Raw genomic sequence first — 21,574 nt, 5'->3', positions numbered from 1 at the left:
GAGTACAAGCAGACACTCACTTAACTGGAAACAGGCTCGAAAGAATGACTGAAACATTTGTCTTCATACCTATCACATCCTGTCCAAACCTTTCCACTTCCCAGAAGTGTCTCTCTGCATCACGCACAAGAAAACATTTTATCTGTTTCACAGATTTCCCAGTTTGTCAGGTTAGAAATATTGGGCTGGTGCTTTGTACTAGGGAAGGGAGTACAGACTATCTCACATCCCTGCTCACACACATGCACACGTGTATGGGCATGCAAATCCTCCAAGTCAATAATATCTTGAATGACTAGTAGGGTCAGAGCTGTTGTTTCCTGAGGATTAGTGAAAGGTAATCAGGAAAAAAGATATTCCTTTCAATACTGTTCTGGTTTCAAGTGAAAATTGAGATAAATTTAGAGTTAAGGCTAGAGGAAAGAAAACATTTAGCTTTCTGTGACTCCCACTGTCAACTTCCATCTCAAATCCCCCACCTGAGCTACCTTTTACTGCAGATTTAAGCAAAATTCCAGTGTCAGGATTTCCAAGTTTTCACTTGTCACTTGCAGTCTGACTCCACGTCATGCTGTACTCTATCCACAGCTGGTCACCACCTCCCTCTTCATTTCTGATACTTGCTAGAGAGTGCTCATCCACCTGACATGTGTCCTGTAGGTGAGGGACCTCTTCTTCTCCCACCTAATCTCCTCACAAAGCTGACCACCACGCAGTGACAGAGAGGAACATGGCACCCTCTCTGAGTGCACATCTCTTTCCAGTCACCTCTGAAGCTTTTCACCACACCTGGCCCAGGTGTGTCCCACCTGCACCTTGCAGTCTGGACCAGCTTTCTGCCCAGCATCCCAAGGTGGAGACTCCAGTATCTCCCTGGCAGCTCTGTGGCCCCTTCCCTGCCCTCCCAGCCTCACCATCATAAACCCATCCCCGTGGCCCTGGTTTTCCCAGTTGTGTTTCCTGACACCTCATTCACCTCCAGACTGAGAAGGTCTGAATCAAAAGAGAAGTGAAAGGTCATTTGGTTCTTTTTACATTTTATTGTATACGACACCATGTTTTGAGCTAAAGTTCAGAACAGCTCCTGTGTGGTATAATCCAGTTGCCTTCCTTGCCACTAATAATAATCACTAATCCAACTCCAGGTGAGCTAAGCATCAGTTTCCAAAGTTGTGCTTATCATATGTGCTCTAAAATGAAAACACAGCCATTTTTCTTGCTAAACATAAATAAGATTTTTAACATTATCACCACAAGACACACACTGGCCAAACACCCACAAGGATTTTAATTGTGAGGAAAAAACTGGCAAAATTATTCATTGATTTGTGGTGTCCACAACCTTGGATCAAATCCTACAGTGCTATAGGAAGTGGGAATGTATCTTAATGAATTAAATATACACGGAGCAAGATCCTCAGAAATTTATATACTTTGTCTAATTATTTTCTTATTATCTAAAAGATTATCTAAAATAAGAATTTTTTTAAAGTTTCTTATAAAGCAACCGAAGTTCATTATGCTACTATTAGGATTAGTACAATATACTATCAATAATAACATGAGTATTTTGGAGCCTAAGGTCAAGTAATCTATTAATAACTTGGTGATACATTAAAAGGACTTTTAGGGAAATGAGGTAATACACAGAATTTTGCTGCAGGACCAAGATTTTTGAGGGGAATGGTGATTTTGAGTGGCTCAGGTTTGGAAAGTTCAGAGCACTATTCGGTATTAAAAAAAAAAAAAAAAAAAAAAAAAGAAGCTAATTTAAGACAATAACTAATCTAATTGCTACTTCAGAAAATATTACTCTGTGTCTCCCAAGAGGGGAGAACATAGATCATACACTTACCTCTCTGGGAACTTTGCCTATGATTAAATAATCTTGTAAGAATATTTCTTATGTAGGAGTGAAATTGTGTAAGAAAAATTCACTCATCAAAAACAAACAAACAAAAAACCAAAGCTGTTTTAATGACTCCTGCTTTCAGTGGCATAGCCATGGAATGAATCAGCATTAAAAAAAAAAAGAAGAAACCTGAGCTCATCTTCTTTTTCCTTTCCTTTTTCCTTTCCTTTTTCCTTTCCTTTTTCCTTTCCTTTTTCCTTTCCTTTTTCCTTTCCTTTTTCCTTTCCTTTTTCCTTTCCTTTTTCCTTTTCTTTTTCCTTTTCTTTTTCCTTTTCTTTTTCCTTTTCTTTTTCCTTTTCTTTTTCTTTTCTTCTTTTTCTTTTCTTCTTTTTCTCTTTCTTTTTCTTTTTCTTTCTCTTTCTCTTTTAACTTTGTAAACCAATCAGTTTGGATTATCCACTTTTTTTAAAAAGCATCTGCACATCAATTACCCAAGCAGTTTAGAATGCCATAATCTCATTTTGTGACCAGGATGTGAAATCCAAATGTCATCCAATTTTATCAGTAAGTGACATTATGGTGGCTTGTGCTAGCTATTGCGCTGTATCAAAAACTCCCCAGCTTTTTTTCGGTTGTTTTTAAACACAAAAATATGTAAGAGAAAGCAGGTATAAAGATTTATTTTATAGATTCGTGAGAGAGATAGGAGGGATTGTCTTTATCAGAAACTGGGAAAAGACAAAGGGATTTTTAATTCAGTTTGAAATACAAAGTCTGTATTGGGCAGTAAATGTTGCTGGTGTAATAGCTGATGTGCATATTTTTGACACATGCACTCCAGTATTTTCACCTGCAGACCTATAGACACAGTTCTGTATGGGCAGAAATTGAGCCTGCTAAAGGCACAGTGGAAAATTTATCCCTAAAATATTGATTACTTTCCTGGCTGTTAAATCATTATCAAACCAGGTTGAAAACTCGTTTGCAGTCTCTTCTAATGTTCCTGGTGTCACAAATGACATCACTTTTTAACAAGATGGATGTTTCCAACGCTGGGCTCAGAAATGCCAAGTGGAATTAGCAACTTTAAAAAAAATGCATTTCACTGTTTATTCACGGTGACAAGTGCTTCTCGCACTGTACTTTCATGCGGCCTCCGCAATGTGGCTGCAGTTTTATTTTAACTTGCAAGTGTCGGGCAGCTCCAAGGAGGCAAAGCAGAAGAAAGCTTGGTGGGGCACAGCCTGGTGAAGCGTGCGAGGGGCCGAATTCCACCCTCCCCATCGCTCCAGTCCAGCGAGCTGCCTCCTGAATGCTCCCTACACTGTGGCTGCTCGAATTACAATAAAAATATTTGCAAAGTATTCTTGAGTTGTCTGAAGAAAGGGACTTCATGCAGAGAAGATTTTGGGCAGAAACCTTGCAGCCTTTAAAAAATATTAGTGTGGCGCAGATGCACACATTCAGAAGCCACTCTTCTGCCATTAGGAAACAACAAATAGGCACAAGCTTTGCATAGAAGATGATTTGATGAAGTGAGATCAGATGGTCAAAAGTACCTTCCAGACACTGGAATGAAGCAGCGAGTTGTTACTCCCCAGCTGTGGTGTCCTACCACTGCAATTGCCACATTTCTGTCACGGGGCAAAATTATCTCTTTGGAAAATGTTTTAGAACCTTTTAAAATCCATGCCATGCCTGGCACTATGCTCATTTTGCTCTCCTTGCTTCGTAGGTAACCAGAAAGAGGTACAGGTAATAACCTGTTCTCTTGATGGAGGAACACAAAGGATATGTAACTCCGATTGCTTGCCCTTGAGTAAACAAGTGGAGAGGGACACAGAAGACCCTCTAAGGAACCAGTGAACAGTGTATAATATCACACATACACAACATACTGTTATTTGTTGTAAAGCACTATGAAATTCTGAAGAAATGTAACATGACATGAAATGTAACAGGCTCCTTCAAAAATTATGCTGCATTCAGGACTTCTGTGATGTTTCAGTGCTGTTTGCTGGGCTGACTCTCCTTAACCAGTGCTGGCCTTAAAACACCTTCCAATGTGCTTGCAGCAGGAAAAGTGTTTGTAGGACACGGCAACCAGCTGTTAGTCAGACATTTGTACCACAGACTCCTGCGCTGCCTCTGAAAAGCACAAGATTTTATAGACCTACCTTGAAGTGATGTTTTCTCCTCCATTTGACCCTTAGCTTTTATTGTCCCGGGGAGTAACTGAAGCTCTCTTTAGTGTTCTGTGGTTTATCTAAGGTCTTGGGGAAAGAATCATAGAAAAAATGCAACAAAAATATTAAATAATATGAAGAAGAGCAGAAGCCAAGTGAATACAAACAAAGTGCTTTTAAAAGGGACTTTTTCTCATGGCTGAGGACAAAGAGGTGAGAAACGATGCCTCCGAGCATGTATTGTTGCTCTTTATGTGTTGCAGTGGGAAATCAAATTTACAAGAACAGTGGGAAGGGTGGAAACAGTGAAACCCCAAGCAACATTAGTATATGCAGCTGAGCCACAGCACCCATGAGACCAGAATCTGGGTCACAGCCTTGTCTTACCTTACAACATGACAAAATGGCCTCTGAGGAGCACAACCAGTGACCAAAAAGCAAGGAGAGAGGAGCATGGGTATCCAAAAGCCTTGGGAACAGGACTGCAGTTTCCCTCTCTGTAGAGGGCATCTGAAACTAAAGCAAAGCCCTAGAAGACAAAAAGTGTGTCAGGAATATCTAGACCCCTCCTGTCCTCAGCATAACACATTTTCATCTATTTTTTTCCCGTGACGTCTTACAGTACAAAGAACATCATCTGGTTTTGTTGAACATTTTTGAGGGGCAACCACACAATTTAATGAGCTTGTGAGAGGGAATTACCTCCTGACTCTAACCCACATTGGAACGCAGCATTCTCGCACAGCCGGGTTCAGCGCTGGCCCCAGAGCTCCTGTCCTGCCCACTTGTGCCAGGCATCACCCTGCAGCACCCGTGCCCTGCTTGCTGGAGGGGCCACTGCTGCAGGGAAAAGTTTGGGGGTCATCTCAACAAGATCCTGTCCACACCACACCCTAGTCTGTGCCTCTCCTCCATCCCGGTAAAGGAAATTTCTTATTCCAATTTACTTATTCTGCTTTTCTCACCCATTTTTTTGTCAGCCCTCCTGTTACTATTTTCCTTTTTTCTTCTCTCTGTTTTGTGGCTTTTCAGTGTGTCTTGCATCAGGTGTGAAGCTTTATGCCTTATCATACTTGTCTGTGTGTAAAAGGTACCTGCATTTTGCCAAAGCATCAGCTGAGACACAGAGGCTGTATATAATCTGCCTGTGATAGTTACGTTTAAATCAGCTTGCATTTCAGAGTCAAGAGCCATAGGGCAGTTGTGTCTGTACAGCTCTTAAGGACTGAGCTCACACGGTGAGTATGATACTATGTAATTTTCAAAGCACCTAAATGTCTGCACCTACATTAAACTTTCAGAGGAACTAGAATTGCTCAGCACATCTGGAAGAAGAAAGATGTTGATGCTGTAATAAAGTCTCTGACAGAGCCGGAATAATAGCTCTAAGTAATTTTTTTTTTCTTTGTTAGCGTTTTCCTTCCTTGCTGGTGCAGGGAACACCACAGCTTCCCAGGCACAGCTAGCACTCCTCTTTGCCCCAAACAAAGCCTACAAGAAAGCAATGAAGCCTATAATCCTATACGTGTATTGCCACATGAGCTCAAGGCTGACCTATTCCTACAATTCAGCTTTATAGCTATTCTAGTTAGCAACAATAAAATATCAGTTTTGCACAAGGCTTTCTGCTTCCCAAAGTCTGCCTGCTTTGTGCAAGGCGTCCTCTACTCCTGTTATCTCCTGACCTCAGGGTGACACAGTTCACAAACAGCCTCTGCTGCAGTGCAGGACAGACAGTAGTTACCAGCACAGTTTCCACATGAAGCTTTTGCCAGAGCTCCATATCCATCTCCAGCAAGAGGTGCGAGGCAACAGAGATTTTTGTTAGTGTGGCTGGGCTGCTGCCATGTCTTGTGCTTCCCCATTGGACAAACCTGCAGTGTCCTCTCTGTTCCCCCAGGCCCATGCGGGGAACAGTTCCACTATTTTACCCTCTTTGATGCACCTAAAATCCTCTTACTTCCCCCCCCTTTTTTTTTTCTTTTATTTTCCTGCTCTTTCAATTATAGAAAGTCCTTATCTGCATCATGACTCCGTGAAACGTTTTGCTTTTCCCCTCTCCTCCTTCCCTCTTTACCTTAACCTCATGTAGGACACCATTGTACCTGTCACCTGCTGCTTTCCCCCTGTAGAGAAACCTTCAGTTCTCCTCACTTAAACACTTTCACTGGCTCTCTTACAACTGATCTTCAGATCCAGTTTTCTCCTAGCTCTTTTTGATGTGCTTCATCCTGAGGAAAGTGTTAGTGCTTTTCCCCACTTGTGAATTCTTCAATCCTGCTGCTCTGGCTACCCACCCCCTGCTCTTGCAGATCCTCTGCTTCTGTAATGGACTTTTTCAGTCACTGTAGTGATATAATATACACTGTAGACCTAATACTCATGTCCTGGTTTTGTTAAAAACAAGTTTCTCTTTTAGCGAATTTTTGCCTGTCAGCTAAAGCCTTCATATTAGCTGCATTTTCCTGGAGAACCCGACACATGTTTTGGTTAAACCTAGCAATGGAATGCAAACTTATTGATAAGCACAGATGGACATCTCGCGAGAGGGGCAACGAGAAACTGGTGACCGAGAGACTGACCAACGGTGTATAACATTCCATTCACGTGAATACTTCATATAAAAGTGGGAGATCACGAGGATCTCGTCCCTTTTCCCTTTTGCCTTTTCCTTTTTTCCTCATGGCTGACATTAGGAGAGGACCTTGCTGGTCGTCCCTGCGAACTGAGGCCTAGTGAGAGACTGAATCCAGCTCCGGTTGGCTACAGAGTCTAATCCAGGACTTTGGGTGCTGGCTCTGCAGTTGCTGAGACTTACAAGATTGGTTTTGTATATCTTGTACTATTTTCTCTATTCTTATTAGTAGCATTAGTAAAACATCTTTAACTTTTCCAACTCTCTTCTCTCTGTCCTTCTTTCCCTCCCGATCGCCTGTCCTGAGTGGGAAGGGGGGAGAGGGAGGGGCAGAAGGGGGAAGTGTGGGGGGAGAGGAGGTTAACAATACATCTGCCAGGGTTTGATTGTCACCCCGCAATCCTAACCCTCGACAGATAATTGGCGCCCAACGTGGGGCAAAGAGAAAGGGGTAAATTTGGAGATTTTTGGCTTTTCTACTGCTCTGACGTACCTTTCAATTTTCTTGGCACGGTGCCAACTCACAGAGTTGTGATACTCGCGCGTCTGTTTGATTCGGATATTATTTAGTCGTGATGATGATCCTGTGTGGTTTGGCACTGGTTTATTTCATTATACTGCAGCCGCTAATGTATTTTTACTCGTTTTTGCTTTACCTTGAAAAACCTCCAGGAGAGATTAAAGAGCAGAATGGCTCTATATTTGCTAATTGGTCAAGCGAATCTTTAGAAAGGCTGACTAACAATACTTTTGTGATTTCGCTGGGACAGTTTGCAAATGTGTTAGAGAACTTTGAATACCCTTGGAGCTTTGATAGAACTGTGATGGTGTTATCTGGTTTGCTGAATGTGTGTCAGTTTGTGTTACTGTTAAGAGAAATGAGGTTCAATAGGAGGTTTGCGTCTCTTTTTAGTCCTGAGATTTGCAGTGCGTCTTCAGAAGCTTTAGCAAAAAGCACTCCTAGCCGCTCGAGAAAAGGCAAAACAGCCAAAGCTGCTGCTGCAGCCACGGCCCCCCCAACCGCGGCTTCACAGGCTGAAGCTACAGCTCCTCCGCAGAGCTCCTCTGCCAAGGTCGCTGCAGATAACGTTACTTCTCCAGCCTCAAAGGCTAACAAGGCAGCCCCCCCGCCTTCACACACTGGGCACTGTTGCTGCTGTAACCACTGCAATCACTGTGACAGTCATTCAGACTCTGAAAATGAATCAGATGATGGTGAACCCATATCAGCATCAGTTGCTGGTTGTAAGAAAGTCACTAGAAAGACTACCCGTGCAGCAGGTGATGGCACAGGGCCAACATCAACCCAAGAGGCATCATCATCAGGACAGGGTGGAGATGAAGTGACCACCACTCGGTCCTTTTCTCCAGGTGAGCTGAGAGATCTGCGAAAAGACTTTAGTCGTCGTGAAGGCGAGAATATTTTAACCTGGCTGCTGCGATGCTGGGACAATGGGGCAGAAACAATTGAATTAGAAGGTGGTGAAGCCAGGCAGCTGGGATCTCTGTCAAAAGATTCCACCATTGATAGGGCAATTTCAAGAGAGTCTAATGCCGCTACTCTCTGGACCCGACTCCTGGCAGCTATGAAAGTCAGATTTCCCTACAAGGAAGATTGTATATCCACGTTAGGGAAATGGAATACTATGGAGAGAGGTATCCAGTTCCTGAGAGAATTAGCTGTGCGAGAGATCATCTATCTAGGACCAAACAGCCAAGAGGGGACAGACCCAGATAGAATCAATTGTACAAAATCTATGTGGCGCAGATTTGTACAAAGTGCACCACCTGCATATGCTAAGTCATTGGCAGGAATGGTCTGGTCGGCTAGAGGTATACAAGAAATTAATGAAGTGATTGAGCAGCTCCGGTACTTTGAGGACAGCCTTGCTGGTTCTCTACGGGCTTGTGTCTCCGCTGTGGAGAAACTGTGTGAAAAATCTGACGACCGGTTTGAAAAGCTGTTGCAAGAAATCCAAGAGCTCAGAGCAGACTCGTACCGTTCACGACCTGCACAAACCTATGTTTCAGCTGTTAGGAGAAGGCGTTTCCAATCTCGAGAGAGAAGGCAGAGACAGCCCACAAAAAGAGGTTCACTGTGGTTCTTCCTACATGAGCAGGGAGAAAACATGAATAAGTGGCATGGAAGGCCTACCTCAGAACTTCAGGAACGAGTACGTGAGATAAAAGGAAAAACTCCTAGGAAGGTGGCTGCTCCAGTTTACAAAAGGAGCAGAAGAGATTCTGATGCTCTTGAAGGAACCTCTAATTCACACCCAGAGACTGTGCAAAACAGGAATTAGAGGTGCCCTGCCTCCAACCAGGTGGAGGAAAGGGATAACAGAGTCTATTGGACTGTACAAATACTATGGCCTGGTACAACACAACCCCAGGAGTACAAAGCTTTAGTGGACACTGGTGCTCAGTGCACAATAATTCCTTCTAATTATAAAGGAACGCAATCCATCAATATTGTTGGAGTGACTGGGGGATCCCAGGAGCTGACTGTTGTAGAGGCTGAAATGAGCCTAACTGGAAAAAACTGGCAAAAGCATCCCATTGTGACTGGTCCAGATGCTCCATGCATCCTTGGTATAGACTACCTCAGGAGAGGGTATTTTAAGGACCCAAAAGGGTATAGGTGGGCATTTGGTATAGCAGCTGTGGACACTGAGAAAATTGAACAGCTGTCTGATTTGCCTGGTCTTTCAGATGACCCTTCTGTTGTAGGACTGCTGAGGGTTGACGATCAGCAGGTGCCAACTGCTACCACGACGGTGCATCGCCGGCAATATCGCACCAATCGAGACTCTTTGATTCCTATCCAGAAGCTGATCCGTCAATTGGAAAGCCAGGGTGTGATCAGTAAGACTCGCTCACCTTTTAACAGCCCAATCTGGCCAGTGCGTAAGTCTAGTGACGAGTGGAGACTAACTGTAGACTATCGTGGCCTGAATGAAGTTACACCACCACTGAGTGCTGCTGTGCCTGACATGCTAGAACTGCAATTTGAACTGGAGTCAAAGGCAGCCAAGTGGTATGCTACAATTGACATTGCTAATGCATTTTTCTCTATTCCTGTAGCAGCAGAGTGCAGGCCGCAGTTTGCTTTCACCTGGAGGGGCATCCAGTACACATGGAATCGCTTGCCCCAGGGGTGGAAACACAGTCCTACCATCTGCCATGGACTGATCCAGACCACGCTGGAGCAAGGTGAAGCTCCAGAACACTTGCAATATATTGATGACATCATCGTATGGGGCAACACAGCGAAAGAAGTCTTCGAGAAAGGTGAGAGAATAATTCATATTCTTTTGGATGCTGGTTTTGCCATAAAACGAAGTAAGGTCAAGGGACCTGCACGAGAGATCCAGTTTTTAGGAATAAAATGGCAAGATGGCCGTCGTCAGATCCCAATGGATGTGATCAACAAAATTGCAGCAATGTCTCCACCTACTAATAAGAAGGAGACACAGACTTTCTTGGGCGTTGTAGGTTTTTGGAGAATGCACATTCCTGACTACAGCCACATTGTGAGCCCTCTCTATCGAGTGACTCGTAAAAAGAACCAATTTGAGTGGGGCCCTGAACAACGACAAGCATTTGAACAAATTAAGCGTGAGATAACTCATGCGGTGGCCCTTGGACCAGTCCGAACTGGACTAGATGTTAAAAATGTGCTCTACACCGCAGCCGGAGATAATGGACTTACCTGGAGCCTCTGGCAGAAAGCACCAGGAGAAACCCGAGGTCGACCCTTAGGTTTTTGGAGTCGAGGATACAAAGGATCTGAGGCCAACTATACTCCAACTGAAAAGGAGATACTAGCAGCATATGAAGGAGTTCGAGCTGCTTCAGAAGTGATCGGCACTGAAGCACAGCTCCTCCTGGCACCTCGACTGCCGGTGCTGAGCTGGATGTTCAAAGGGACGGTTCCCTCTCCACATCATGCAACCGAAGTTACATGGAGTAAATGGATTGCACTGATCACGCAACGAGCTCGAATTGGAAGTCCCAACCGTCCAGGGATATTAGAAGTTATTACAGACTGGCCAGAAAGCAAAGACTTTGGGATGTCTCCAGATGAGGAGGAAGTAAAACGTGCTGAAGAAGCACCACCATATAATACGCTTTCAGAGACTGATAAGCAGTATGCACTGTTCACAGATGGATCCTGTCGTCTTGTAGGAAAACATCGAAGGTGGAAAGCTGCTGTGTGGAGTCCCACACGACAAGTTACAGAAGCCACTGAAGGACAAGGTGAATCCAGTCAGTTTGCAGAAGTGAAAGCCATCCAGCTGGCTTTGGACATTGCTGAACGAGAGAAGTGGCCAATACTTTATCTCTATACTGACTCATGGATGGTAGCAAATGCCTTGTGGGGGTGGCTACAGCAATGGAAGAAAAGCAACTGGCAGCGCAGAGGTAAACCCATTTGGGCTGCCACACTGTGGCAAGACATTGCTGCTCGGCTAGAGAGCCTGCCTGTGAAAGTTCGTCATGTAGATGCTCATGTGCCTAAAAGTCGAGCCACCGAGGAACATCTAAACAACCAACAAGCAGATCAAGCTGCTAAGATTAAAGTAGCTGAGGTGGACTTGGACTGGCAACATAAAGGTGAACTTTTCCTAGCTCGGTGGGCCCATGATGCTTCAGGGCATCAAGGTAGAGATGCAACATACAAATGGGCTCGTGATCGAGGGGTGGATTTAACTATGGACACTATTTCACAGGTTATTCATGAATGTGAAACTTGCGCCGAAATCAAACAAGCAAAACGGTTAAAACCTGTATGGTATGGGGGGCGATGGTTAAAGTATAAGTATGGAGAAGCTTGGCAGATTGATTATATTACACTTCCACAAACACGTCAAGGTAAGCGCTATGTACTTACAATGGTGGAAGCAACCACTGGATGGTTGGAAACATATGCCGTACCTCATGCTACAGCCCGAAATACTATCTTGGGCCTTGAGAAGCAAGTCCTCTGGCGGCACGGTACGCCAGAAAGAATTGAATCAGACAATGGTACTCATTTCAAAAACAGTATTATAGACAATTGGGCCAAAGAACATGGTATTGAGTGGGTATATCATATTCCATATCATGCACCAGCCTCTGGGAAAATTGAAAGGTACAATGGTTTGTTAAAAACTACACTAAAGGCACTTGGTGGTGGAACCTTTAAAAACTGGGATTCACATTTAGCAAAAGCCACTTGGTTGGTCAACACTAGGGGATCAACCAATCGAGCCGGGCCTGCCCAATCAGAAATTCTACGGACTGTAGAAGGAGATAAAGTCCCTGTAGTACACATGAAAAATATTTTAGGAAAGGCAGTCTGGGTTACTCCTGCCTCAGGCAAAGGCAAACCTATTCGTGGGATTGTTTTTGCCCAGGGACCTGGCAGCACCTGGTGGGTGATGCTTAAGGATGGAGAAGTTCGGTGTGTACCTCAAGGGGATTTGATTTTAGGTGAAAATATGCAATGCTGAACTGTATGATGTGAATTGCTGCACTAACAATGTTTAATAAGTGTCTTTCAGATCAAGACAATGGTGATGAAACTAGAGCTAGCTTCTTCGAGTGGCGCCCGACACCTTCTTGGAAATTGGTGTCCTTAACCCACAAGTAGTGGTCATGAGATGCACTTGTATCATTTTCCCTGCCCTGGGAGACTGTTGCGACAAAATGAACTTAATGAACTTTTCAAAGGATGGTCCACTGATTAATTACTCCTGTGTATATATGTACATATATATATATATATATATAGTAGTAGTGATTAATTAGATTATATTGATAGATTGTATTGATAAGGTTTAAGTATTCAGTGAATGTCATATTATAAGGGGTGGAATGTCCTGGTTTTGTTAAAAACAAGTTTCTCTTTTAGCGAATTTTTGCCTGTCAGCTAAAGCCTTCATATTAGCTGCATTTTCCTGGAGAACCCGACACATGTTTTGGTTAAACCTAGCAATGGAATGCAAACTTATTGATAAGCACAGATGGACATCTCGCGAGAGGGGCAACGAGAAACTGGTGACCGAGAGACTGACCAACGGTGTATAACATTCCATTCACGTGAATACTTCATATAAAAGTGGGAGATCACGAGGATCTCGTCCCTTTTCCCTTTTGCCTTTTCCTTTTTTCCTCATGGCTGACATTAGGAGAGGACCTTGCTGGTCGTCCCTGCGAACTGAGGCCTAGTGAGAGACTGAATCCAGCTCCGGTTGGCTACAGAGTCTAATCCAGGACTTTGGGTGCTGGCTCTGCAGTTGCTGAGACTTACAAGATTGGTTTTGTATATCTTGTACTATTTTCTCTATTCTTATTAGTAGCATTAGTAAAACATCTTTAACTTTTCCAACTCTCTTCTCTCTGTCCTTCTTTCCCTCCCGATCGCCTGTCCTGAGTGGGAAGGGGGGAGAGGGAGGGGCAGAAGGGGGAAGTGTGGGGGGAGAGGAGGTTAACAATACATCTGCCAGGGTTTGATTGTCACCCCGCAATCCTAACCCTCGACAACTCAATAAAGTCAGGACCTTTAACAAAAGTGTCCTGTTAGCTTCTTTGCTGCTGCTTGCTCCCTGAGATGGGCTGTGTTTGCCTTTATGTCCCTAGATCACCATGCATGCTGTTAATGCGCAGTCAGAGGCTTATGTGGCAAAATATATTTCAAGTTTCCCATTGAAACTTTGTTCAGCTTTGTCTCACACCTAAACTATCCTATGGAAGCTGAGAGATCTGGGTATCACATGTGTAATGGCAAAGGTGAGCCTGGAAGATAGCTGTGATTTTGGTTCAAACTTCCATTGAGGAATTGTGATGTTGCCCCCCACCAGCTGTGCCTGGAGCACTCTGCCTAGGACAACTATCAAGCAACTCACACCTTGTTCAGTTTGTCACATAGAGTGTGGTCAGCTTCACAGGGTCTCTGCCCTCCAGGTTGGCATTTGGCAATACTTCCATGTCTGTTTCCTTCCTTTCTCCCAAGTCCAATCCTTGCAGAAGAACACAACAGCGCTGTTCTGTCCTGACAGCAGTGCTGGAAAGGGTTAATTTTGTACTGTCTGTGATCGGGAGACTTCTGTGTAAACACTGCTGACATTTCATCACTGGGATTTGTCACAAGCCAAAATAAGATCGTATTCCCCAGTTTAAAGGCCCTGAAGAAGTGTCACGGTCTTCTCTTTGCTTAGGGCTGCGTTAGTTTGTCTGCTACAGATCTTGCTTTTACAGATTAAGAACATCCACAGAAAGTTCCGTATGCACGGCTGAAGCTATTCAAGAACAGTGTTTTACAGGAAATGTGAGGACAGACAGAAAAAATGCAGAGCAACACATGAGAGATGAGAATAACAGTCAAAAATAATACATTAATAAAGTACTCTCCTAGAAAAGGGAATGATTTTCCTTAGGCTTAGATGGCAACTCAAAATAACCTATCACCAAAGACAAGGTGTGGCTTTATTGCCTTTTGCATCACTGCACCCAGACAGACATCAAGGATTTAGGATGGGGGTCAGGGCGAGGTGAGTAGGTGGATCAAATGAAATGCAGCTTTTTAATGCACTTTCCCTGATTCTGTACCTGTTTTTCCAAATGCAGATCTTGTCTGGAAGCGAAACAGCTCCGGGGTGTGTTATGACTCTCTGGACACTCTCTCTGACTTCTGCCACACAAGTAAAGAGAGATGAGGACAACTGCGCAGCAGCTTCTCTTATGAGCTGCTGGGGAGAGGGGCTGTAAACTGAGGGCAAACCTTGCCCTAATAATTTTAATGGCTGACATTTAAAGCACAATATAAATTTAAAGCAAACAATATGAGCTAAACCAATACAATATAATCTATGATTTGTAAGTGCTCTTGCTAGTTACTCTTTTTGTGCAACTACTGTAAAATGACAGCCAGCCCAGGCTAAGTTAATGCCAAAAGATGGGTTTGTGTTCTGAGCTCTGCTATGCCTGAGCTAATCTTCTGGGTAGGAAAAGCGTAAACATTACAAGTATCCAAGAATAAGTAACGCTTGTAAGTTTTCAGCAAGGAGATAATGAGACAAGTTCACCAGTTGGCTCAGCCTTACTGATCCAGGCATGGCGATGACTCCTGGCAGGCGCAAGGATGAGATATAAGCAGCAGGTCAAAACTTTTAAGCTAGCAGATCACAAAAGTGGGATTCAAGGGAGAAAAGTCTGGGTTATCTAACCACCTGCCCCAAAATAACATAGGCTGTCCCAAGCCACAAGGAGGACTCAGCTTTCATTCTGAGTCCCCCCATGCTCACCTCTGCAGCTGTTATCACGGTAGGGAAGGAGAGCTCATTCTGGGAAGTCATTAGTCCTTCTTCCTCTCTGACAAGCATTAGGGCTGCCACTTGAACTTTACTTTTGGGAACTAAACCTGAGGCCTGTTAACCTTACTAGGCAAAAGTCATGGGCTGTGGTGATCTAAATAGGTGCCTATGAACTCTTAAAACAAAACTTTGAAGTCCATATTCTGTTCAAATAGTCCCATGATGGAGATACATCAGGATCTGAGACTTTTGGCTCCAAGGAAACAAATTTTTCCTTGGCACCCAAAGTGGGCCAGTCCTGCAACACTCTAAATCTGCAACCGCTGATCCGCAAGAAGGCTGGACAAGGCAGTCCCGTGACCACATAGGTTGATGGAGGAACTAATTGTGGGGCTAGGAAGCAGCAGCGTATATAGCATGGGTCTTGATGGAAGGGACAGAAGGGGCCTCTGTCTAGCCCAACACCTCATGGATCAGACCCATCTGCAAGGGTATGCAGAAACATGCTGGCACCAGCCACGCTGGTGTCCATGTCCACATCTGGGGCTAGAAGAGTAGTTAAGCAACTGCACGTCTCCCTCACTTCGATCCTGGCTGTCTGCCATGAACCAGTGCTTCCCTGTCCTCCTAGCTTCGATGCATGGTATGTCCCTAGCCTGTATGTCCTGCTGCGGACATACCACCTACACATCATAGGTAACCTCAACACTAGAGGTGCTGCATACATTGTTTTGCCAGGGAGGGAGCTCACTGTCCTCAGCTGGGAGTAAAAGTGAAGGTAAGGCTGTGCCCAGATGTCATGTGTGCCTTGTGAAAGCAGCACAAAATCTTGACACAGCTGCAGCATCACACCTGCTTAGCAAGGAGGACCTCAGGGTAAAGGATGCTGTGGGAAGAAGGAGGTCTGTGGAGGCCTGGGCTGGAAAGTACGAGATGGGAGCTTGGAGAAGTTCATCTCTCAAAGAGCCAGTTCAGGGCTTGGTTCACTGAAAGGCTGTGCCAAAAGACAGGAGAGAAGATACAGCCTTTCTTCTCTGTTACGTGAGTTCAAACTTGGCCCACGGTGGCAGACAGTAATTACTGTTTCTGCATGATGGGTGTTTGTGACACTGCTTGATGGGCTTAAGCCAGCCCTAATGGCCAGAAATCTGCAGTGAGACAAAACTGTCATTAAAACTTTGTAAGGCTGGAGGAATCCTTGCTAGGGTGTTGGGAGGAGATGTGCCCTGGGACCTGACTGAGCCCGCCAGGATGAGTGTGACAGGCTTTTGTGGGGCTGTGCCATGGCTTGTGTCACAGAATCCATAGGGGCATATCACAGAATCACAGAATGTTAGGGATTGGAAGGGACCTTGAAAGATCATCCAGTCCAATCCCCCTGCTGGAGCAGGAACACCTAGATGAGGTTACACAGGAAGGTGTCCAGGCGGGTTTTGAATGTCTCCAGAGAAGGAGACTCCACAACCCCTCTGGGCAGCCTGTTCCAGTGTTCTGTCACCCTCACTGAGAAGAAGTTTCTTCTCAAATTTAAGTGAAACTTAAGTGGAATTTAAGTGAATATCCCTGTATGGAGAGGGGAGAGATGGTTGCCCTACCGTCAACATGCTAAATTTCACCGGTACAACCACCAACCAGTGCCCCACTCTATAGTAAGACATCCACATATTAACAGCTAGATGGACACCTCTTTCTCACAGATATCAGTGGCATATGGGCACAGAGAAACCGAATAGATGTATGGGATGGCAGATCTGAGATGGTGACGAAGTGATGTGGGGAGGAAGGCACTCTGCAGAAATTAAGTGCTTGGCTGACGTGGCTGCTGGGGCACATCTGCTCAGCAGACTAACAGGAAAACATGGCCTAACTGTTAAGATAGCTACACTTGGTAAGGTCAGGTAGGACAGCAGGAACTGTCTCCTGCTTCAGGTCACACCATCCTACTGCTGATAACATCATGGGTTAAAAAATGTGCTCCTAGCCAGTCTTATAGTTTGGGTAGAAAGAATGAGTGTTAGTTAATTTTTATTCCTGGTATTTACTGGGACATAGTAACAAAGAGGACACAATAAGCTAGTGTGAGATGTCAGCCTTTAAATTCACATGGCTTTGTCCTTAAACAGTAAAGATTTTTTTTATCACTACTGACACCTCAATATATAGCAAAGGACACCCTGAAATGGTCATTGCTATTTCAAATGAATGAATGTCAGCACACCACATTGTCAAAAGGAATTATGCACAAAAACAGGGCACTTGAAATCTGAACTTGGCCACAGTTGTGGGATTTTATGCATCTGAAAAACTGGTAGTGATAGGAAATAAGTCCATGCAGTGTTTTACATGGGCATGTTTGAATTACACATACAACAAAAGCCTTCCATTTTTCACCTTGCTAGTGTGAGTATATAATTTTCCTGCTGTCTTTTCCCCCCTTTTGTTCTTTTCAGCTATTTTGTGATTAACACTGTCTGGAGAAGAATTTCAGTATTTTCTCTGGTTTAGCAGGATGTGAGTGAGGTGGTGCTGCTGCATGAATCTTTTAAAAGCAGCCTAAGAAATATTTAAGACCTTAGTCTAGGAGGAACAGCTCTCCCAGGCATAATTTTTGGTGCTGGTTGCAGCAGGGAGCGTATGCTGTGAGGAAAGTATTATTTTTCTAAATGGAAGGTGTCAGATGGTCACGCAATGTGACTGCATGTTCGAGATCACTGCCTCCCATCTGCAATTTGTGACGTGTGAAAGATTCTGCCCAAATGTGCTCACCAACTGGAAACCCTCGGCACTTTTTTTTTCTTATCAGGAGAGACCAAGATAACCAATGGTTTTACAGATCAGGGATCCTATCAAATTAATATCATTCTAGGATAAAATCTGCTTTAAATACAACCACTAAACTCCAGCAAAGTTAACTAGTACATACAAGTTCATTCAACTGATTAAAAATCCCTACTAGTAAAACAAGAAAATATACATGGAATTTTTTCAAGAAAAGTATTCTGCTCCTGTCTTTTAACCAAAGGCTTGGTATAAAACATGACAGTCTTTTCCAGCACTAATTAATGCCATCTAATTATAACACTTACTAGGCTCATGCCAAACATTAATATACTGGGGATAGTTTCTCCTTGTCCAGCTTCCCGCTGGATCAAACAAGATGATTGCTTTTTGCATCTCCCTGTCGGTTAAATGGATGTTGCTGTGGCTGGGGCAGAGGCTTAACAAAGATTATTTGCCTCTAGAATAAAATTTACAGCCTACCAAGAGGGGAAGGGGTTCTGGTCAGGGGAAGTGGGCACTGCCTCCCCTGCCCTCTGCCCAGTGAGGAAAGCATTTCCAAGGGGTTATGAGCCAGTGACCTGAGCCCTGGCTGTGCCAATGGTGAGGGGCAGGTCATGGCTGCTCCCCAGCACTGCAGGGTGCTTGCTGCAAGGTTCAGGGGCTGCATGGAGCAGTGTAGCCAGGATAGCCTGTTGTCAAGTGTCCCCTTCACACAGGACAGAAAATGGGGCTGTGAGGCAGTAGTCGGGCTACCCCAGCATCCTGTCTGGCCACCTTGCCCTCAGCTTTGCCACAGAGCAGTGTATGGTAACAAACCTGGATGATCCTTGTCTACCACAGGGCTACAGTGTGGCTCACCTAGCACTTTATAAACCCCAGAGTACCCCGAACAGGAGTAGTCAGAGAGTTCAGGGGATGGATGTAAACCTCACCCAGTCACCGGAGCATCCTCCAGTGTTTTATAGCCCAAGCTGACAGCTACCAGAGGAGAACTCCTCTCCTGTGAATTACTGTTTTTGATGATCAATAAGTTCATTGCATTTAATTTCCCTTCTTCGTTCAGCCAGGAGGTAATACAGCAGGTACCTCTGCCAACTCCCCAAAAAAGAACAGATGTGCTCATGACTCAGCACTGGGTGCCTGTCCAAGGAGGAGCTGCTGACCGAGGCCATGTGATGAACAATACTGTTACAGATGTGGCTGAAGCTGTTTTCATGCAGCAGAGCTATCTGTAACCTAACAGTTGCACACAGGAACAGGAGAAGGAGAGACTTGTACAAGTTGCTTCAATTCTCTCCAGGAAGATAGGAACTTGCCCACATGCCAAGGACCTAATTAAGGTTCTCAGCAACTACTATTAGTACTGGGATTAGTGAGATTACAGATGCCTCTACTCTTGCCCGTTACCACACAAACAGACCTCAGGGAACTGTTCTTATAGAAGACATCAGTGAACAAAGTGCAGGTGAAAAGCATTTGAGTAACAGCCCTTTATCTGCTGAATGGCTATAACAAAGGTGGTGACAAAACCTGGTCTGCATTGCCTCTTGAGTGGGCCATCACACCAACCTAGAAAAGAAGGTTTTGTCTCTTTTTAGATGTCTCCACTAGGAGAAATACCAAGTATTTGCTACAGGTGCAGGCATCTTTATTCATGGCATGCAGAGGAAGGTCTCCTGGGTGAGGGAGCCCCTCCTCCTTTGAATCCCTGCCAGATACACCCACTTGGTCTTGCTTGCCCCAGTTTAGTAGAAGGCAGTGAGCTTTCTTCAGTAATACAGAGCTGACTTCTAGTTGGCTAGAAACCCTCCTAAAACAGCCTATTCCCATGTGTGCTTCTGCCTACACTGTCCTTTAGAGTAAACAGCTCTTCTCCATCCCCATGTTTATCTTTTTTCTTGCATTATGGATGCACACAGCCAGAGGGTAAATATATCTTCAGAGCCTTTATTTTTTACACAAACTAATACCTTGTGGTCACACATACAAAAGGATCTTCATTCCCCTGACCAGCCTCCCAGCCCTTCTCTTCACCTGTCCAGACCATGCTCCTTCTTTTGGATTTTGGTTACCCCACTATTTCAGATGATGCCTTTGCCTGGCACAGTGGATGAGTATTTTGCTATATGCCACAGACACTTAGTTTGATATGTTCCAGGTTGCGTGGCTTTGGCACACTATTTTTTTGTATTCACCTTTTGATGTACTATTACAGGTCTTTCGCTTCCCAAGCCACATCTAATCAATAAACTCCCTTTTTACTATAACAGAAACAAACACCGAGACCCTAAAACTTTTCTAACCAAGAGAAGCAGAGAGCTTGCTACAGGCACTTCAAAATGAATCTGAAATAGAACCAGTTTTCTAAGGTATTCAGGCATGCAAGAAGATTAAAGTCCTACAGTATTTCTGTGCACACCTTCCTGCATTTAGCTTGAAGCCCACTTCACCCATGCTTTTTTCATGCCGTCAGTCCATGAACATCAGAGCCCTGGACAGGTTGCTCTTAGGAGAACTTGCAACAGCTCCAAGAGATCACTGCTACACTCAGCTCTGGTTTAGCCAATCAATATCTTACCCAAAGCCTTCCATCCATCATCTTTCTCTTCTCTTGTCCCATAGGAAGTGATAGCAAATTTCTGACCATATTTATTCTTACTTTCCCCATAATTATCTTCCCTCTCATATCCCTGCTGTAGCAGCCAGCTCACAAGTGGTGCTGGTGGCTTCTGTCTGGCAGCCACAGGGCCACCATGCCCCTCAGAGTTGCTGAGCAAGGGGCTTGCTGTAAATCACAAAAATGCAGTAAATATGTTTTGTCAGCATTCAGTGGTAGGCAAGTCAAATGAAAAAGGAAAAATAGCCATTGCATTTCAGGGGCTAGAGCCTGGTGAGACATTTTCCAACAAAGACAGACCATACAATCCATACAATAGGATTCTTCTTTGTGTGTGGGTGTTTTTGTGTGTGTGTGTGTTTGTTTGCTCGCTTTTGTTTTGGTTTTGGGTTTGTATTTTGTTGTTGGTTTTTTTTTTTTTTCTGTTTTATCTGTTGTTGTTTTTGTTTTTTGGTGTGTGTGTGGTTTTTTTTTAAATCTGAAACAATAGCAGAAGTTTTAAAAGCCCTAATGAAAAACCCCAAGCAATAAGCCCAATGCTAAGAGTCTGTCACCTACACTACCCCAAAATGTAGTGAGCTGAACTGAGAAGTGACCAGTGTCCCCAAATGTTACATGCGTGAGGCAGGAAGGTTGGTGGAGACAGCTTTGAAGGAAGATTTTGTATTGTTCAGAGAGTTACCCAAGCATGGCGAGGCTGGAATTCCATCTGTTCAGCTCTGCTCAATGAACTGGGTCACTTTCAATGGTTCACTAAGTTCTGACTATCTAAAAAGTACAGTTATTATGCTTTTAAAATCTTGAGCTGCACGGCAAGATCGCCTTCCTGTTTTTTTCTCTGTCACCCTTGAGTTTTGCACCTCTGGAAGAGGGTTAGGTGCAGTTTACAACCTAGAAGTGTCATATACAGCATTTGGCGTTCTGGAAAAAAGATGTAAGTTTGCTCACGAATAAACACCCTTGTGTCAGAGCAATCCTTGGCAGGAATTTGTTTCCTGAAGAACTAATCTCTAACGTTGGGAAAAGCTGACCTTCTAAGATGCATCTTTTGTTTTCAGCCCTTGCACTCTGGAGACTGATCTCTGGCTGCAACAAAAGACAGTAAGTATTTGGATCACCTTTTTGCTGTGTTTTTCCTGGTTGTTGTAAGAACAGTGGAAAGACATGGGAAGATAATGTCTTTGGGGGGCCAAAAAAAAAACTTAC

At 44.2% G+C, this 21,574-nt stretch overlaps 1 long non-coding RNA gene across 1 annotated transcript in view; it reads left to right on the top strand.

Annotated features, from left to right (window-relative positions):
- LOC139827162 (uncharacterized) overlaps window positions 1-21,574 on the top strand; it is a 50,470-nt gene that overhangs the window by 2,981 nt on the left and 25,915 nt on the right. The window contains exon 2 of the long non-coding RNA XR_011737442.1: window positions 21,427-21,469. This is a non-coding gene — a long non-coding RNA (uncharacterized lncRNA). The remainder of the gene's footprint in view (window positions 1-21,426; window positions 21,470-21,574) is intronic.

Source organism: Patagioenas fasciata, chromosome 2, assembly GCF_037038585.1.
Source record: "Patagioenas fasciata isolate bPatFas1 chromosome 2, bPatFas1.hap1, whole genome shotgun sequence".
Classification (NCBI taxonomy): domain Eukaryota; kingdom Metazoa; phylum Chordata; class Aves; order Columbiformes; family Columbidae; genus Patagioenas; species Patagioenas fasciata.
Note: the sequence above shows the minus strand (reverse complement) of the source record. Positions and strands in the feature narration are given on the sequence as shown.